Source organism: Ursus arctos, unplaced genomic scaffold (genome assembly GCF_023065955.2).
Source record: "Ursus arctos isolate Adak ecotype North America unplaced genomic scaffold, UrsArc2.0 scaffold_13, whole genome shotgun sequence".
NCBI classification, from domain to species: Eukaryota; Metazoa; Chordata; class Mammalia; order Carnivora; family Ursidae; genus Ursus; species Ursus arctos.
The window spans coordinates 29,711,776-29,728,696 of NW_026622797.1; the positions used below are offsets into that span (position 1 = coordinate 29,711,776).

Sequence of the window (16,921 nt, forward strand, 5' to 3'; positions counted from 1 at the left end):
TCCTCCTCCCTTCCTCCCTCCCTCTCCCTAAGTTAAAACACAAAGCATTACAGGTTATCGGTATTTGCTTCTGTTGCCATTTTTGATAAGTAACATTTTCGTAGTTTAGAAAACTTTCGGTGAAAAAACAAACACTCAGAAGGCAAAATAAGGTAGCGCAACATCATTGTTCAGTTAGACAGGATTTCAGAAAATCGTAACTGCAATCAAGGAAAGGAGCAGGAAACCGGATAGTGCTGACTGATGCTCAGTAGACCCTGGAAACCAAACTGGAAAACTTATTGGCTGTGATAATTCATCCTCTCTCTCTTTAAACAGGTTCCCTAAACAATCTAGCTCTGGCAGTAAATCAGTGGTCACAGACATTTAGAATTAGAGGATATTTTCTCCTCCTGAATTGTGTTTTTTCTCACAAGAATAATAAAACAGTACTCCAAGAGCAAAGCTTTCCTCAGTTGTCCTGAATGAAAGAAATCTTTTAGATACTGAAATTATTCTGACAATTTACCACATCTTAGCCCCTTGATGCAGCAAAACAGCCATTCCCACTCTTTCTTCATGAGATTCAAAGATACAAAAATATATTTACATAATCTAAACCAAAGCATATCCAAGGCTTCCACATCAAGGTTCTAAATCGAAGTACCACTCAACTGCACATGCAACTGAAGGCAAAACCTACTAGAAAGTTAAGATTTTTTTTAAAGAAGTTAAACTTGATTCTACTATTAGCATTTTAAGGGGAAAAAAATCCCATAAAAATAGGAAAACATTTGTGCTCTTAAAAAAATATAAAACACTTATCATCGAGATGACTACATGTGAAATCTAACGAAAAATCCAAATTTAGCACAAAATTTCAAAACAACAAGTATCCAGAAAAGAAAGTCTTTCATCTAAATAGATGGAATTTTTTAAAAAATCCTACAGCACGCATCTATCAGGGAAAACTCCTTGAAGTCAACTATTAATATTTTCTAATGAAATATAATCTATTTGTTACCAATTACTGCTTCACCTGCATTTCTCCTAGCATTAGCATAATGTAATTATGTTTTATGAAGTAAAAACAAAATGCATTTAAAAGTCTCAGCATGGGCAGATTGGAGATTTTCTCTATACCGACCCGCTTGCTCAATTTTATGTACATATTTCTTCTATCATCCTTATGCTAAAACTGAGAAAAATCCAACCAAATTATTTTAATTAATGTTTTTCTCTGAGATAGAACGGCCTATATATAAACGTATGACACATCATATAATCGTCATTATAATGTTTCAATCAAAAGCTAAATACGACTTACCTCATTTAAAGTCCCAAAACCTGAAACTAATTCCAGTTTTATTTGGAAGTAAGTTTTGTGTGTGCATGAGTGTGTGTGTGTGTGTGTGTGTGTGAAGTTCAAAAGCCAATAAATTCCACTCTCCAGTATGAGCAGAATGAAACCCGGTTCGAGGATCACACAATACTCTGAAAGGATTATAGTCTCTAACCAACATCCAGGTAGCCTTAAAAACACCTTGCTCTGGCATGAAACTTCTGGCTCCAGAAGCAGTGTAGTTATTTAGGTTAACTAGGAGGACACCTGGAGAGTAAACACCCTTGGCTCCAGCCAATGGCTTTCCACGCCCTTCTGTTTATAGTAAGATGACTTGCCATCAGAGGTCACCCCCACCAAGAGCGCCTGTCTTTCCACGCGGGCATACGTGAAACATACTGCCTTTATCCTGACTTCTAGGCTACTACCCTGCTGTCCTCACAACACACTGGTGCTACTCGGAGTTAAATTCTTGCATTAAATTTTCTAAAATCAAATTTTATTTTCATTTCTTTTAAAGCAAAACATTCTGTAGAAGAAATACCTCTTGACAAGTTAAGGATTGGTACTCATTTAAATAAGGATTACATAAGGATTGTTACTCAATGTTCCAAACCAGCATTTTGGTTTTTGTTCCTTTTAGGGTTTTTGTTTTGTTTTGTTTTGTTTTTTTGGTTTGAGGAAGAAGTCCTGTAAAATTTTACTTTCAGTATTACATTTCTCCATTAAGTACATTTTCTTCTCCCCTAGAGCACACACGCATGTATGCTGACAAAGTGGGAAGATAGTTACAGGCATTTTTATTTAATTCATTTTTTATGTATTTTTATTTGAGGTAAACAAAGGGATGATCACAGTTATAAATATTTGCACAGAGCTTATCATTTTATGTAAAATGTTTTCTAAAACAAAGCTTTTTTTATTTACCAAGGAAGAAAAAGAGATATGTTAAGTTCTAATAAAATGAAAACAAAGAGCTAAATTCAAGAGATAAGGATAATGCAAAATAAGTCCCATCTCTGGCACTGAAATTCCCCCTTCTTTCTAATTTATAAAAAAAAAGAATTGTTTTCTTTAGAGAACATGATATTATGAAAGTTTCATCCCTTCGCCCTTCAAAAATCTCAAAAGACTATAAGCTCATTTGGTAAATTCCTCCTACAATATTTCAAGTTAGCATTTACAGGCATTATGGGAATTACTGCCTCCAATTGGTCTGCATAATTCTGGGATGATTCCTTCCATTTTTCTTGATCTTTATCCAGTGTGGCTCTAAATGCGACAGTGAGGCAAAGCTTTCAAAATAAAGACCGACAGCCAAGGGGTAAACAGCTCCATTTTTGGAGTCATTTTCATTTGCAAGGGAGGAACGGAGTGGAAAGCCATCCCCAGCTTCAGGTTCGGTGGGCACTCCGGCAAGCCGAGTGCCCTCGGGGACTGAAGACGGCGCTGTCTTCTCATAGTGCCGGCTGCTTGCTGTGGCGGCTGGGAAACTGGGTAAGTATAAACAATCCACCTGCAGCTTTTGTTTGGCCCAGGTTTTGATGCCACGACAGAGAGCTGACTGGCTCTATTAGAGTTAATAAAATGTGCTGATCAATTACTTTAGAGACCTCATTTTGACAGATCCAGTGCTTTGTTCCTAGCATGGCTGGATCGCTGAAAGTAACGTCATCTCTGCAGCCAAAGCTTAAGTACTTAGAACTTCTTGAAGACTGTGGTATAGAGTTTTCTGGATTTTTTAAAAGATTTTATTTATTTGACAGAGACACAGTGGGAGAGGGAACACAAGCAGGGGGAGTGGGAGAGGGAGAAGCAGGCTTCCCGCTGAGCAGGGAGTCCGATGCAGGGCTCGATCCAAGGACCCTGGGTTCATGACCTGAGCCGAAGGCAGACGTTTACCGACTGAGCCACCCAGGCGCCCCATGTGGTATAGAGTTTTTAATTTCAACGGAATATGCTTCTGAAACGGCTACTTTCTTCAGGGACCATAAGTCGTTCAATATTTGCTAAACACGGAAGAGCTCAAGAAACATTCCTTGAAGCCAAATCTATGTCTGTCCCTGTTACATTAGAGACCCAGTGAACCATACCTGAAACCCTAAGGACAAAATACGTTCTTCATGAATTAAAGAAAGCTGGCTAGATGGCAATCTTCTTCCCCAATCTGGGCGTGGGGGGCAGTGAAGAAGAGGGTCAGTGAGCAATGTGCGATGAAAACTTTATAAATAAGGGAACTACGAACATGAAAACAAATGTCATTGGTAGTTACAACTCTTTGAGAGTACAAATAACTACAATCTTTCTGATGAAAAGTGTAATCTTTATCTGAGCTGACATAGGTCATCAAAGCATTCCTAGAAACATAAAAGTAACTGCTGTACCTTTACTTTACATTGTTTATAAACTAAGGAAGAAAATTACATTGATTTTTTAATAATATTTATGAACAGATTGTTGAGATGCTCTTCCAGACCCAATATACAGCTACCAACTAATTACATGAACTGGAACAAAATAGAATTTATTTACTTATGTATTTATTTGAGAGAGAAAGAGCATACAGGCTGGGGGGGGGGCAGGGCAGAATGAAAGGGAGAGAATCTCAAGCACACTTCCTGCCGAACACTGAGCCCAACGCAGGGCTCGATCCAAGGACGCCGAGATCATGACCCGAGCCAAAATCAAGAGTCAGATGCTCAAGGGACTGAGCCCCCCGGGAGCCCCAATCAACTTCTAAGCATCCCTTTCCCTCCTATGAAACAAAGGTTTCCATCTCAGAGTGTCAACAGTATTTATTTTTTCAATGCAAACCACATATTTTTGAGACTTTATCAAATATATTTCATTTAACAATAATTGTTTTCATTACCCACACTTAAAACCAAGCAGGTAGCTGTCAGTCAATGCTAATTATTACGAAATGTACTGTAGGTACGACTGAGTTAATAAAATAGCCAAAATGAAAGGACCTCGATATCTTTAAAAGCAAGTAGAGCCGTATTATGGGTAAATGTTTGGTTTCCCTCTTATTTTAAAATATTGAAAATAGCACTTTGACTTCTAAAAACTCCCTTTCAGTGATTAAAGTGCTGTCAGTGAGGACCTGCCCCACGTTCTGACAGAAGTGAGACTATCACGAACTGCTGATGGTGGATGCATTCCAGCGGCGACTCGCACAGTGCTGCTGCGCTGGTATCTGTTAAATGCATGACTGTCCTCCAAAGCAATATGCAAAATGAGATGAAATTTAGTCAATCATAACAACTCTAAGGTTTAGTAGAAATCACATAATTTTTTTTTTTAAAGATTTGTTTATATATGAGAGAGAGAGTGAGTGGGGGAGGAGGGAGCAGGGGGAGAGAGAGAATCTCCAGCAGACTCCCCGCCAAGTGCATAGCGGATGCAGGGCTCAATCCCACAACCCTGAGATCACGACCTGAGCCGAAATCAAGAGCTGGATGCTCAACCAACTGAGCCACTCAGGTGCCCCTCACATAATTTTTTTTAAATTGCAAAAATAAATCAGGTACCGCAGTTTTATGAGTGTGTCCTTCACAATCGCCCTAAATACTCACTCTCCATGAAGTCTTAGCACAAAGTAGGTGCTTTTGGGCTCCCTGTTCTTCCTTTCTTCCCCGCTCCATGGCATCATTTTTTGTACATTGTCGAGTCATCTATCAAGTACTCACCTTCTCCAAAGTTAAAAATACCTCCAGGTTCTTTTATAGCATTTCTTGCCACTTTTCATTAATGTCTGATTCAATACTAAGACAGCTTTGTGAGAAGTTCCATGAAAAGATATTAAAAATCAAGAGATAAGACTGCACCAACATGGGAAAACAAAAGAACACCAAAAGCACAATCACATAATTCTGACAACAACCAAAAAAGCATAAAGAAGGAAGAGAAAAACAATTTAAAATGTCTGTAGGTACAATAAAGTCCTAAATTGCTGGTTTGGAAAAGCCCATATGGAATCAAAACTAAACAGCTACCACAAACTATAACCACCTCCTTAGCTAGGTTACTGATGTGGTATCTAGACTAAAATACAAAATCCAATACCTAGGAGCCTATTTTAAAATAAACATTTAGCAAATTATGCCTGTGCCATTGTAGAATGCCACTGTAGAATCAATGCGGTAATTATATTTGCCATTTGATTAATCTTCCTTCTTTTTCTGGTAAGGCTGTCAAACTCAAGTATATTCAGGAGCCAAGTGGGTAATTTGGAGGAGTGAAGCTGGTCAAGCGGAGGTGGGGCTATTGGCAAAATGCATGATTTTCCCTGAACCACTCAAATTCTGTACTTCCTCCCTAGGTAATTAATGTATTTCAAGTCTTAAATGCCATCTGTATGTTGTAGATTCCCAAATTTTCATCACCTCCTGAGATCCATCATCTGGGTTCCAAACTCTCACATTCTCCTAATTTATATCTCTACATAAATATCTCACAGCCATATCAAACTTTAATATGTCCAATGCTAGGCTCTTTATTACTCCACCAATCCGGTCTTTACTGTCCAATATTTTCCATATAAATAAAGCCAGAAACTAGAGTCACTGGGTCCTCCTTTTCCTCAAACTCCGTATCTAAATTCATCCAATCAGCAGAATTAGACCAACCCGAAGAATTAACCTCAACCTTGTTCCCCAGAGTACAAGGCCAAATCAGCTGAACAAATCTCATAAACCATTAGAGTCAACCTTTTGAAAGAGGCCTAGTCTTCAGGTATCCATGAGTCCCACAAGAGGAAATTAGGGCAATTCTTAACATCCTTAACAACCCTGCACAGTGATTTGAGCCTGGGCTAAATACCACCAGGATCAAGGTGGTATTACTAATCACTTTGGCTAAAATCAGGAACAAATTTCATACCACCTTTTCTAATTGGAGACAGAGATAATGGTCCACAGGGCACACAAATAATGAGTCAGTTAATCTTCCATAAAACTTCCCTGAAGGACCAAGAGTAGCTTCATTTTGGAAGGAGCTCCATATTCGGCCCGTGTATGATCTATAGCTCTTAACTACTTGAATGCCTCTTATGACATCCCTAAAAGTCTTCTGAACAACAAGCACAGTTTGAAGATGTACATAAATCCCCCAGAAAGAAAGTGGTTTTTGCAACATTTAGGGCCCCACAAGTAGGATCAACATCAGTTGGGGAGATACATGCAGATGGTGCCTCCAATGCAGCTTCTAGGTCAGTTAGTAGGCCTTAAGATTCCCAGTCCAGGGGCTCCTGGGTGGCGCAGTGGTTGAGCGCCTGCCTTCGGCTCAGGGCGTGGTCCCGGCGTTATGGGATCGAGCCCCACATCAGGCTCCTCCGCTAGGAGCCTGCTTCTTCCTCTCCCACTCCCCCTGCTTGTGTTCCCTCTCTCGCTGGCTGTCTCTATCTCTGTCAAGTAAATAGATGAAATCTTTAAAAAAAAAAAAAAAGATTCCCAGTCCAGTGCCAATAACTCAGTCCGGTTTTGGGGACCAGTCAGTTCAATCTCTATTTATCCACACCACTAACTAGTGGCATTTATTTGTCACATGGAATGAATAATAGCTACAGAAACAATGGGGAAGACATCTAAATGTGTTCATATGCTTTTTGCATGAGAGGTGGAGAAGCTGGGCCTCCTTCTGCTGGTGTCAATAGCAGGTCAGGTAAAGGGAAATGGTACTCAATCATGTCAGATCCATCTGGCAGGGGACAGCAGAGCCAAAAGTCACTTAAATTTAAGGTGCTTCTAACAGTATGGGAAAGCCACACTAGGACAGTTTCCTTCAAGAAGAAGGTTCCAAGAATGATTAAGAAAGACCAAAAACATCACTAATGTTTATTGGATCACTGTACCTCCCAGGTCTAATGTTTTCTATCCATAGATTCAGTCATTGTCCTTCCCCTATCACCACAAAATTGTGTCATATTCCAGTAGCTACTACTTCACCTTTTTCTAATCATCCCCTACTTACACAGACCTTTCATCCAGAAAGGTCAAGAACAAGGGGACCAAGGCTATTTTTACAAAACTTATAGAGGCCATCAATGGAGATATCAATATCTAGGAAGAATCAGCAAGCAGTTTACTCAATCAAGTGGTCAATATCATTATGATCCAGGACATTTCAATCTAATAAGAAATTTCAAGTGGCTGAACCAATATACGTTTGAATCCTCTCTTCCCCATTTTGACCAGGCTGACACCCAGAGGGTATACCAAACAGGATGATCTGGGGTAGCTATTAAGGGGAAAAAAGACTCATCACATCTAGGAATGGTCAGGATGATATCCCAAATCTTCAAAATACAAAATATGATATAACCTCTCACCCCTTCCACTCGTATCATAACGCAGGAAGTGGTCAAGATATGATTCGAACCTGGGGCCAGCTGGATTCAGTAACCAAAGTGTCTTACTAACATAGGTGGCCCAGAGGAGGTCAGAGAGGCAGAGTTATAAATCTTTGGAGTTGATTTTAAGGAGGCTGTTCCAGTGTTCAACCACACAAAATGCTTGTGGATGACAGGGAGCACAGAAGGGTCACTGAACACCTTGCCTATCCACCCTGGCTTCTGTGACAGAAGGTGCGCCACTGTCAGACTTACCTAGATTAATTTCGAGGGCCATGATGGTATGGCTGACGTTGGCTGACTGGAATAGGCCAGCAAAACCATAACCTGGCAAACTGTCTACAGCGGTGAGGTACCACGACATCCCGAGAGGGGGTCCAATGCTGTCATTCTGCCAGGAATGGTAGGAATAAACCACTGGAAAACATGCCCCCCCCCCCCCCGGGGACAAACAGGTCAACTGTTAGCATGAGTCATCAGTTTCCCATGCCAGTCACTCCCTATGGAAACAGAGTGTTTCACCTCCTGCTCAGTCTTTGACTGTGAATCTGCTGCACGTCCAGTTCAGTAATGAATCCAGGTGGCAATGGCATAATTCTGGGCGTAAACTGAACCAGCAGCTTGATTCCAATTGGTTATCAGAGAGCAGGCCCTTACCAGAAACGTCTTCATGAATGACCCTGATGGCTTAACCATTTCCATAGCTTGTGGCCCCCCAGAGGGGGGCAGTTTTTAATCTGCAAGTTGATAGTTTTTCAAGTGGCAAACTAAACAAATACATCATTGGCAACATGCCCAGAGACAGTAAACATGCAACAAGATTCGTCAAAGGGAGTATGGGCCAGCACTGTAGGAACTGCCTTGAATTCTGCACACCGAGCAGAGATCATATCCATTTTCTGCATAGCTGATGGTGAGCCTGAATAATTGCAGCAGCCCAAACCTAAAAGAATTAGGTTTCAATTTAGCCAGACCATCAGTGAAGGGGGCTCGGGCATTTAAAGGAACCTCCTGTGAGTGAGGAGATGAAGCTTTCCCTAAAGGGAGAGCTGATACTTTTTCATGTGAAGTTAAGATGCTGCTGGTGTATGGCTGCTTGCATTCCTGACCATGTCATTTCCATTGGACAACTGAGGCTCGTTGGGCCCTTCCTATGCCATTACTCACTGAGTATGAACTGATATACTCCAAAGTGTGAATATCAGATTGAAAAGTCACATGCCTCCCCAGGCCAGGCATTCAGTTTGACTCAAAAGAAGTATACCTGGCATCCATATCAGGGATGTGGTGAGACCAAAAGTGGTACCACCCCTTGAAGGTTGCTTCCTTTTGCCAGAGGCCCCAAAGAGCAAAGTCATAGAGACCTGAAGCTCAAAAGAGGTCATGCGGGTTGTGAGGCCTCCAAAATCCTAGCCCCTCTGCACATGCAGCTCTTCAAGATCAGAAGAATCCCCTCTGGATTCCATAAGTATTCACAGTATAATCATGTAGAATTCAGTAATGGAAACCACAACTAGAAGACATTGAATTGGCCAATGGGACCTGCCAACACAGTCTATTAGTTTACTTCCTCTATTGCAAACCCTACTCAAGCCACATTAGCTGAATTCAGGTATCCCTTATCTCCACAGATGGGGAGGTTGGTAAATTGGGCACTTGTATCTGACATGTCCATAAAAGTTTATGTTCCTCCCCTCCCCATAGTTTCCTAGCATGTTACATATCTTTTACCCACATTTGGATTGGTAAGTAACAATTTGGTCCTCCAAGATAGAGAACTCAGCCTCAGTACTGTCTTTCTCATTAAAGAAGCTAAAGTTGGGATAGAGGAGTAGGGAAGGATCTAGGGTCACAGAGAAGAATAGCTCCATGTAGTAAATGAGGTGCCTTTAATTTCAGCTTCAATTGGCGGCAAGCTCAGGACTTAATCAAACGAACATTTGATGTGTTCAGTTCATGCACTGCTCTGTACTGAGCAGCAAGATCACCATCAGTGACATCATCTATTTCAGTTTGGGGAATCCCTAGACTTAGTAGCCATAACCTGTGGCTCTGGCACTTGCTCCCCTTGGTGGACTCAGACTTGATTTGCATAGGAGAGATTGTTTTAGAGTCCATTTTAACTGAGGGCATTTACTGCCCTATGATAACATCTCTAAAGTCCTATCCCTGTTTTGACATAAGAATTATGAGACTTTTCCAAGGCAAAGGAGATGACTGCAAGAATGTGTCTAGATTTATTGGGCAGTTTACTTTCCAACAGATCATCTTCATCAGCACTCCAGGGCAGCAAGAGCCCCAGTACTAGTCAATACCACATCCATAGTTCTCCCCTGGAGCTTTTTGTTTCTGGGAAATCTCCCCAAGGGGGACAAACTTCCATTATAGCAGTCCAGACCCACTTCAAGAATTCTAAGACCTTCCACTCTTTCCTCATGGATCTAAGATTGATATGACAGACTACAGCAGGGATGAGCCATAAAATGGACGAGGTTTTGCCATTTTAAACAATATTATACACCCCACACCTTCATCTTTCAAGTGAACCACCAAAGTTCTAGTCATTTGCTTGGCTATTACCCATATGGTTTCAAATTTCCCTCATTTCATGCTTAACCCATGAAATTATAAATGTTGTCTGGAGAGGGGCAGAAGCCTCCTCCAGACCAGGATGGGTCATTGTACTACTCGTCACAATGGGGAAGATCTGAAGCTGACCCTGAGATTAATGAGGAAGACCCGATGCTTAGAATTGGGTTAGGTACAACCAGGATACCTTTCAGCAACTGACTTTGAACCTACTTCCCGGTACTTGGATTACAACCACCTCACTAATTCATCCTCATTAACTGGCAATAAAATTGAGGACTATTTTTTCCCCAACTGACCAAACAAGTTGGTCAATATGTTCACTAATAGTGTCTATAGATTTCCCTCAAACCCCTCTGGTTGCCCATGAAGTCCTTATCCTTTCTCTTTAATGAAGCCATGTCTCTATCAGTATCCCCACCACATCACTAAAACTGCCAAAAATTGTGAAGGGTCTGGGGTTTTATTCTATTTACAAGCTAATAAGTTAGCCTGTCACAATTTTACAGATGCTGGCAGAATATACATGACTTCTGGGTCAGATTCTAAGGACTCTATACTCACAGCAATAGCAGAAGCCAAAATATCACCATTTTCTTATGACAGTTCCTGAGTAACAATTTCTACAGGGTGATAGGACATCAGGACATGCAATGGGTTGCATTACACCAAAACAACCCCGTGCTTAGGGAGCCCAGATCTTTTATAATGGGCAGTAACATGCTGTCCTTTGCTACAGAGAAATGTGTTTTGTTTTATATGCAAATATTTCCAAGGTAAAATCAACTCAGCAATTAGGAATAATTGTACATCACTGCCTGGTCTACTGAGACAACTAAATGTTGGGAGATACACAGTTTCACTCCCAAACACCTGTCAAACACATACAACTATCTAATACTGAAACCTCACAACTTCTTCTATCAGGAAAAGACTTAAACAAGGGCCAAACAAAAGTCAAACTTTGCTTTCTAATAGTCATAAAAAATATCAAACGCTATACACCTGTGTTCATGGACTCTATTATTGGGACCATTCTAATGGACTCTTACTCAGAGGCTATTAAATATTACTTTACACATGCCTAAGAAACTAAATACGCTGATTTCTATATTGCAGCTCCTTAAAAAAAGAAAGGAAAAAGAAAAGCCAACATCAAGTTAGAGAGTAACCCAACAGCAGAGAAAACAGAAAACAATGATTCCAACATAAGAATCCAAAAGACATTTATGTAAGAACAACTGGCCTTCCACACTCCAACTGCCTCTTAGGGTTTCACTTCATTAACTGATTGCACAATGATGACTTTAGGCATCAGGAAAATATGAAAATGTTCAGCCAGGAGATTTTCACAGCAGAAAGAGCCCAGGACTAGGTGTCAGAGGCTGGAGCTCTCATCTAACCTACTGGCAAGGTAACCTTGGGCAAGTCATCCTCCTTAACCCTCGGGGTCTGTATTTGTCAAAACAAAACAAAACAAAACAAAACAAAACAAAACAAAACAAAACGTTCTTATGTATCTCAGCTGGTCGCCTTAAGCTCTTTTCTACAATGTGCTTTGTAAACTATACAGTTCTCTAAATCTTAGGTCAGACAATTCTTCTCCATGACACAGTATTCCAGTCACCATGGATTTTTGTCAGTTTCTTGAAAACAAAAAAGATCCTTTCTCTTACTAAGGACTTTCATTCACGTTTCCAGTGCCTAGAACGCCTTCCCTCCATTCTCTTACGACTGGCTGCCTCTCACCCTTCAGATCTCAGCTTAAACTTCACTTTCTCAGAGAGACCTTTCTAGATCACTCAATCTCAAGCAGTTTTGCCATCCTTTCTTGTAGTGCTCTCTCATTTTCCTTCTTTGCGCTAATCACAATTTGCATGTGTTTGTTTTCACCTAATGCCTGTCTCCCTACCAGCTCATGACACTGCAAAACCGGGACCTATATTGTTTTTCCTTCAGTTTATACACAGGGCCTGATGGAGTGCACAGCACAGAAAGGCACTCTACAAAATTTTGTTAAAACTGATGGAATGAATATGGCAGTATAAGGCCATACCATCTGTGCATTTTAAGAAGTAAATACATGTAAAATTATTTTTAGAAAAATGCTCAATCAAAATAGTTCAACCAGAAAAAAAGTTTGACACTTTAAATGGGTAAAAACTAGGATATCTGAAAAAAAAGTGAAAATGGATGACTCCTTTCTGCTGTTTCATTTAGAAGTATGACTCTACAGATGTATTTTCCAGTCCAAAAAAAAAAAAAAGACAGGGTTTTTTGGAGTCACCTACTCATGTTCTCCTTTGCTCTTGTGAGATAGTTATTATCTCAATTTCACAGAGAAAAATATTGAAAATTCAGATATTTAGCAACCTTCTCATGGTCACGACAATAACACTCAAATTCAAAGTCAGGTCCTTGGATACAAGTCCAGTTCCCTCCCGTGCACCACGCTACTTCTGCTTTCAAGAAAAGGCTCTGATCAAAGGATTAAGTACAAACATTTTGGTTTCTTACTATCAAATTAGTTTCAGACCAGTGACTTTTGCTGTGTTGAAGCAAGAACTTCAATAAAATTACCAGTAAATCAACAGAAGCTATGAAGTTATCAGTGGGGTTCACCTCAGGGTTTGTTTTACCTTTAACATTTGCTTTAATTCAAACCATATTGAGAGGAAAATATTATGTCATAAGACTTAGTAATACTTCAGGCAAACTGGACCTAATGAGATATATGTAAAAATATACATAATTATGTATATATACATACACACATACATATAATCATTGGTCCTAAATATAATATATAAATACATGTTAATATAAATTTTGTAAATTTCATGCACATATTATTGTTCCCCAAATAACAACATCATACCATCTGTGGCCCAAGCAAAATTATCAAAAAGACCCTTTTACTCTTGCCTTAATTACAAAACAAACCACCCCAGTGATAAAGAGCCCCATTTTGAGTGAATGCAGAGAAATAAGTATTAATCAGAAAACAGCTGCTTCTGCATAACAGGGTCCCATGTCTTTGAAAATTACTCAAAATAGTTTAGGTTTTTTGGCATGACATGGATGAGGGGGCTCTGGATTTATGTCAACTTCTGAAATGTATGGGCTAAGTAAGACATGCTGAGAGACAGTTTAGAAAGTCTTCCGAATGACTTTTTCAGTTCAAAAATTATCTTACAGTTATAGCAGGCACTATCATTTAATTAGGATGGGAAAGAGGTACCTCTATAAAATTCATTTTCCTACTTTAACATTCAGATATTTCTGCAAAATAGATTTTATGAGAATACTAAAGTCCTCCCTATTCTTTTTTTTTTTTTTAAGATTTTATTTATTTATTTGAAAGAGGGAGAGATAGCCAGCGAGAGAGGGAACACAAGCAGGGGGAGTGGGAGAGGAAGAAGCAGGCTCCCAGCGTAGCAGGGAGCCCGATGCAGGGCTCGATCCCAGGACTCTGGGATCACGCTCTGAGCGGAAGGCAGACGCTTAAGGACTGAGCCACCAGGGTGTCCCTAAAGTCCTCCCTTTTCTTTACTAGAAAATGAAAATAGTTGAGTATATACATATATAGAAGACTAGTTAATTTTTTCTGCTCTTCCATAATAGGAAATAAAATCTTAAAGTAGGATTACCTCCACTCAGAAAGGCTCAGCTTAGCCAAAAGAGAAAAAAAATGAGAAATAAGACTACTTAAAAACTACTAAACAAGGGCCGTTACGGGGCACCTGGGTAGCTCAGTCATTTAAGCGTCTGCTTTCTGCTTAGGTCGTGATCCCAGGTCCTGGGATTGAGCTCCCTGTCAGGCTCTCTTCTCAGCAAGGAGAGCCTGCTTCTCCCCCTCCAGCTCCCCCTGCTTGTGCGCTCTGTTAAATAAATAAATAAATAAAATCTTTAAAAGAAAAAAGGGGGGCCATTACATGTAGTGTAATTATAAATATACGGAAAAATTTAACTTTTTTAAAAATTAACTTTTAATATACATAATTATTCTTAACCAAGTTTATCATGAATGATGAATGAAAATAACAGTTTCATCCCAATTCGTGGTTTAAATAAATGACTGAGTTTGACTGACAGAAAAATTGCCTGAATGTTTGGAATTAATTTCTCCTAAACTACTCCATTACACATTAGTTCTAAGAATAGATATTTCAGATGGTTACTATGTAGGTATTTACTATATTCTCATACATTTTCCTATTAGTTACTATGATGCTATCATATGATAGAAGCTCTTACTTTTTTTTTTTTCTAGAGAACCAAAATCAAGCTCTTACATTTAAAAAGAACTCACTGGATTAACTGATGTTACTCTTTTTTAAAGTTTTAAAAAAATTTTTATTTAAATCCTACTTAGTTAACATATAGTATAATATTGGTTTCAGGAGTAGAATTTAGTGATTCATCACTTATATATAACACCCAGTGCCCATCACAAGTGCCCTCCTTAATACCCGTCCCCTATTAGCCCATCCCCCCTCCCCTCTAGCAATCATCACTCTCTCTTTAAAACATTCTGAATAATGCTCTGACACTTTGAATGCTAATAGATAGTATACTAGTCTTCAGTAAGCTCATTTTCAAAACTCTTTTGCATTCATTACACCCTTTGGTCTTCATAGTATCAAAATAGCTGACTTTGTAACAACAGTCACTATTTCTAAATCTGAAACTGAGCAGATATCACTATGACCTCAGCGGCAGTCAACTCCCACTATCTTTTGTACAGCTTGCATGGCAACAGCCAGGAACAGTAAAAAGCATACAGCACAGAATAAACACTCAGGAAACGTTAGCTCATCTGTATCTTCTTCTTCTACTATGACTATTATTAATGCTATGACTTTTTAATCCACTACAACCACAACTACCCATAACAATAACAATAACTGTTATTATTACTGCTGGTATGTTCAGTTCTGTAGTTAAAGATTACAACTTCACCTCTCCGGAAGTTATACAAAGTTCATTCAAAGATTCAGGTGACATTTTGTTACCGAAGCAGTAACCAAGGATTTATAAAGCATGTGTAACTGTGCCTTTAATACTACCTACATTATAAAGCTATGATGGCTGCAATCTTCATAGAAAACATTATTGTGTGTGGGTCCCTTAGATTAAGCTATGATTTAGGTGTTGTAAGCATTCCATGAAAAAAATGTAACAGAGGGGTGACTTTCTTATCAGAAAACCCACATTTCGAAGCTTCTAAGTCTTCTGTTACCTGTATATTCTTCAAAAGTAACATTCTGAAAATGAGAATATTTAATGTCAGAAGTAGGTTTTCACTGATGAAAATAGTAGCCTCTTGACTAGCACTGTGAATGTGAGCAATGAGACGAGATTAAAACCTTGAGGACACAGATGAGAATAAAACTATTCAAGATTAAGTGTTCACTAAAACATTTTAGCAACACTTCCCACACTTGCATAAATTGAGTATAAAAATCAGAGACTCCTGCAGCCTTCACTTTTAAGATGTCTTTGGCTAACTCTTTGAGCAATCCTAAACTGAATCATGAAACACAGAAGATTCAGGTTGCCTGATACTGGCCAATAAGGTGAGAGAATCCTGATTTTGGAATTTTGACATTTGTATCAACTGAAGCTTCCATGCGAGCTGGTGGTCCCAACACCTAAAAAGACATAAAGCTAGAACTTCTCTGAGCCTATAGAATGAGCTATGGGAGGTTTCTGTGTGTGTGCTTGCTTGCTAATAAACGTTCAATACATTTTTATATAGGAGGCAGAATCTGGATGAGACTTCACTCATTTTTTTACCCAGGAGCAAGGTTTGGAAGGAAGAGTGGATAACCTTCACTCATCTCAACATTAACTATCTAACAGAAGTAAAGAATTATAATTTCATAAAATACCCTACATGGAAGGGCTGGCACACTCACACACCAGTGCTCTTGCCTGGCAAGAAGTTAGAAATAGGATACCGGTTAACAGATGTTTGAGAAATTTTATGTAAATAGAGGAATGACTCAATAATAATAATAATTATTATTATTATTATATTATTATTTTTACTATTCAGGAAAATTCTCTCCGTTGTTATAGAAATAAACATTCTCTGCATAACATATGGTCATAATTTTTTTTAAATCATGTGAAATTTATTCAAAGTAGAGAAAATACTACCCACGGTGAGATTTTTATTATAATACACGCTTGCTTTCATTGGTAATAAACTATGAACTTACTATCATTTGAACTTGTACACACACGTCTGAAGTATCTTTAGTGTTGGGACAGCAGGATTATCAACTTTTCACAATTACCAACCATGATATTTTATGCTAAGATATGTGGAGCTTCGTTAGCAGTATTAAATTTGTTGGTTTAGCTATGGGTGATTGATTTCCCAACTTTCATTCTGTCCTGTAAGGCTCTTCCTTTTACTAAACCTGGCTTCAACTTTATATTTCTTTCTTTCTCCTTTCAGTGTGGCTACAATTCTGGCCCCATGATCATAATGTTTTGTAAATTAAATCAACTGGTATGTTCATTATAGGTATCCAAATGTTTTCTTTTCCATTTATTTTCATTTCTGTTTATTGATGAAACAATATTAAAGAAAAATTTAAAAGAAAAAATATTCCCACTATTTCATCAGAAAAACTACTGACATTATG

The 16,921-nt window shown here is 39.0% G+C and overlaps 1 protein-coding gene across 16 annotated transcripts in view; it reads right to left on the minus strand.

The window, feature by feature from the left end:
• The window catches only part of EYA4 (EYA transcriptional coactivator and phosphatase 4), a 295,955-nt gene that overhangs the window by 136,156 nt on the left and 142,878 nt on the right, over positions 1–16,921 (minus strand). The gene's annotated exons all lie outside the window — the stretch shown is intronic.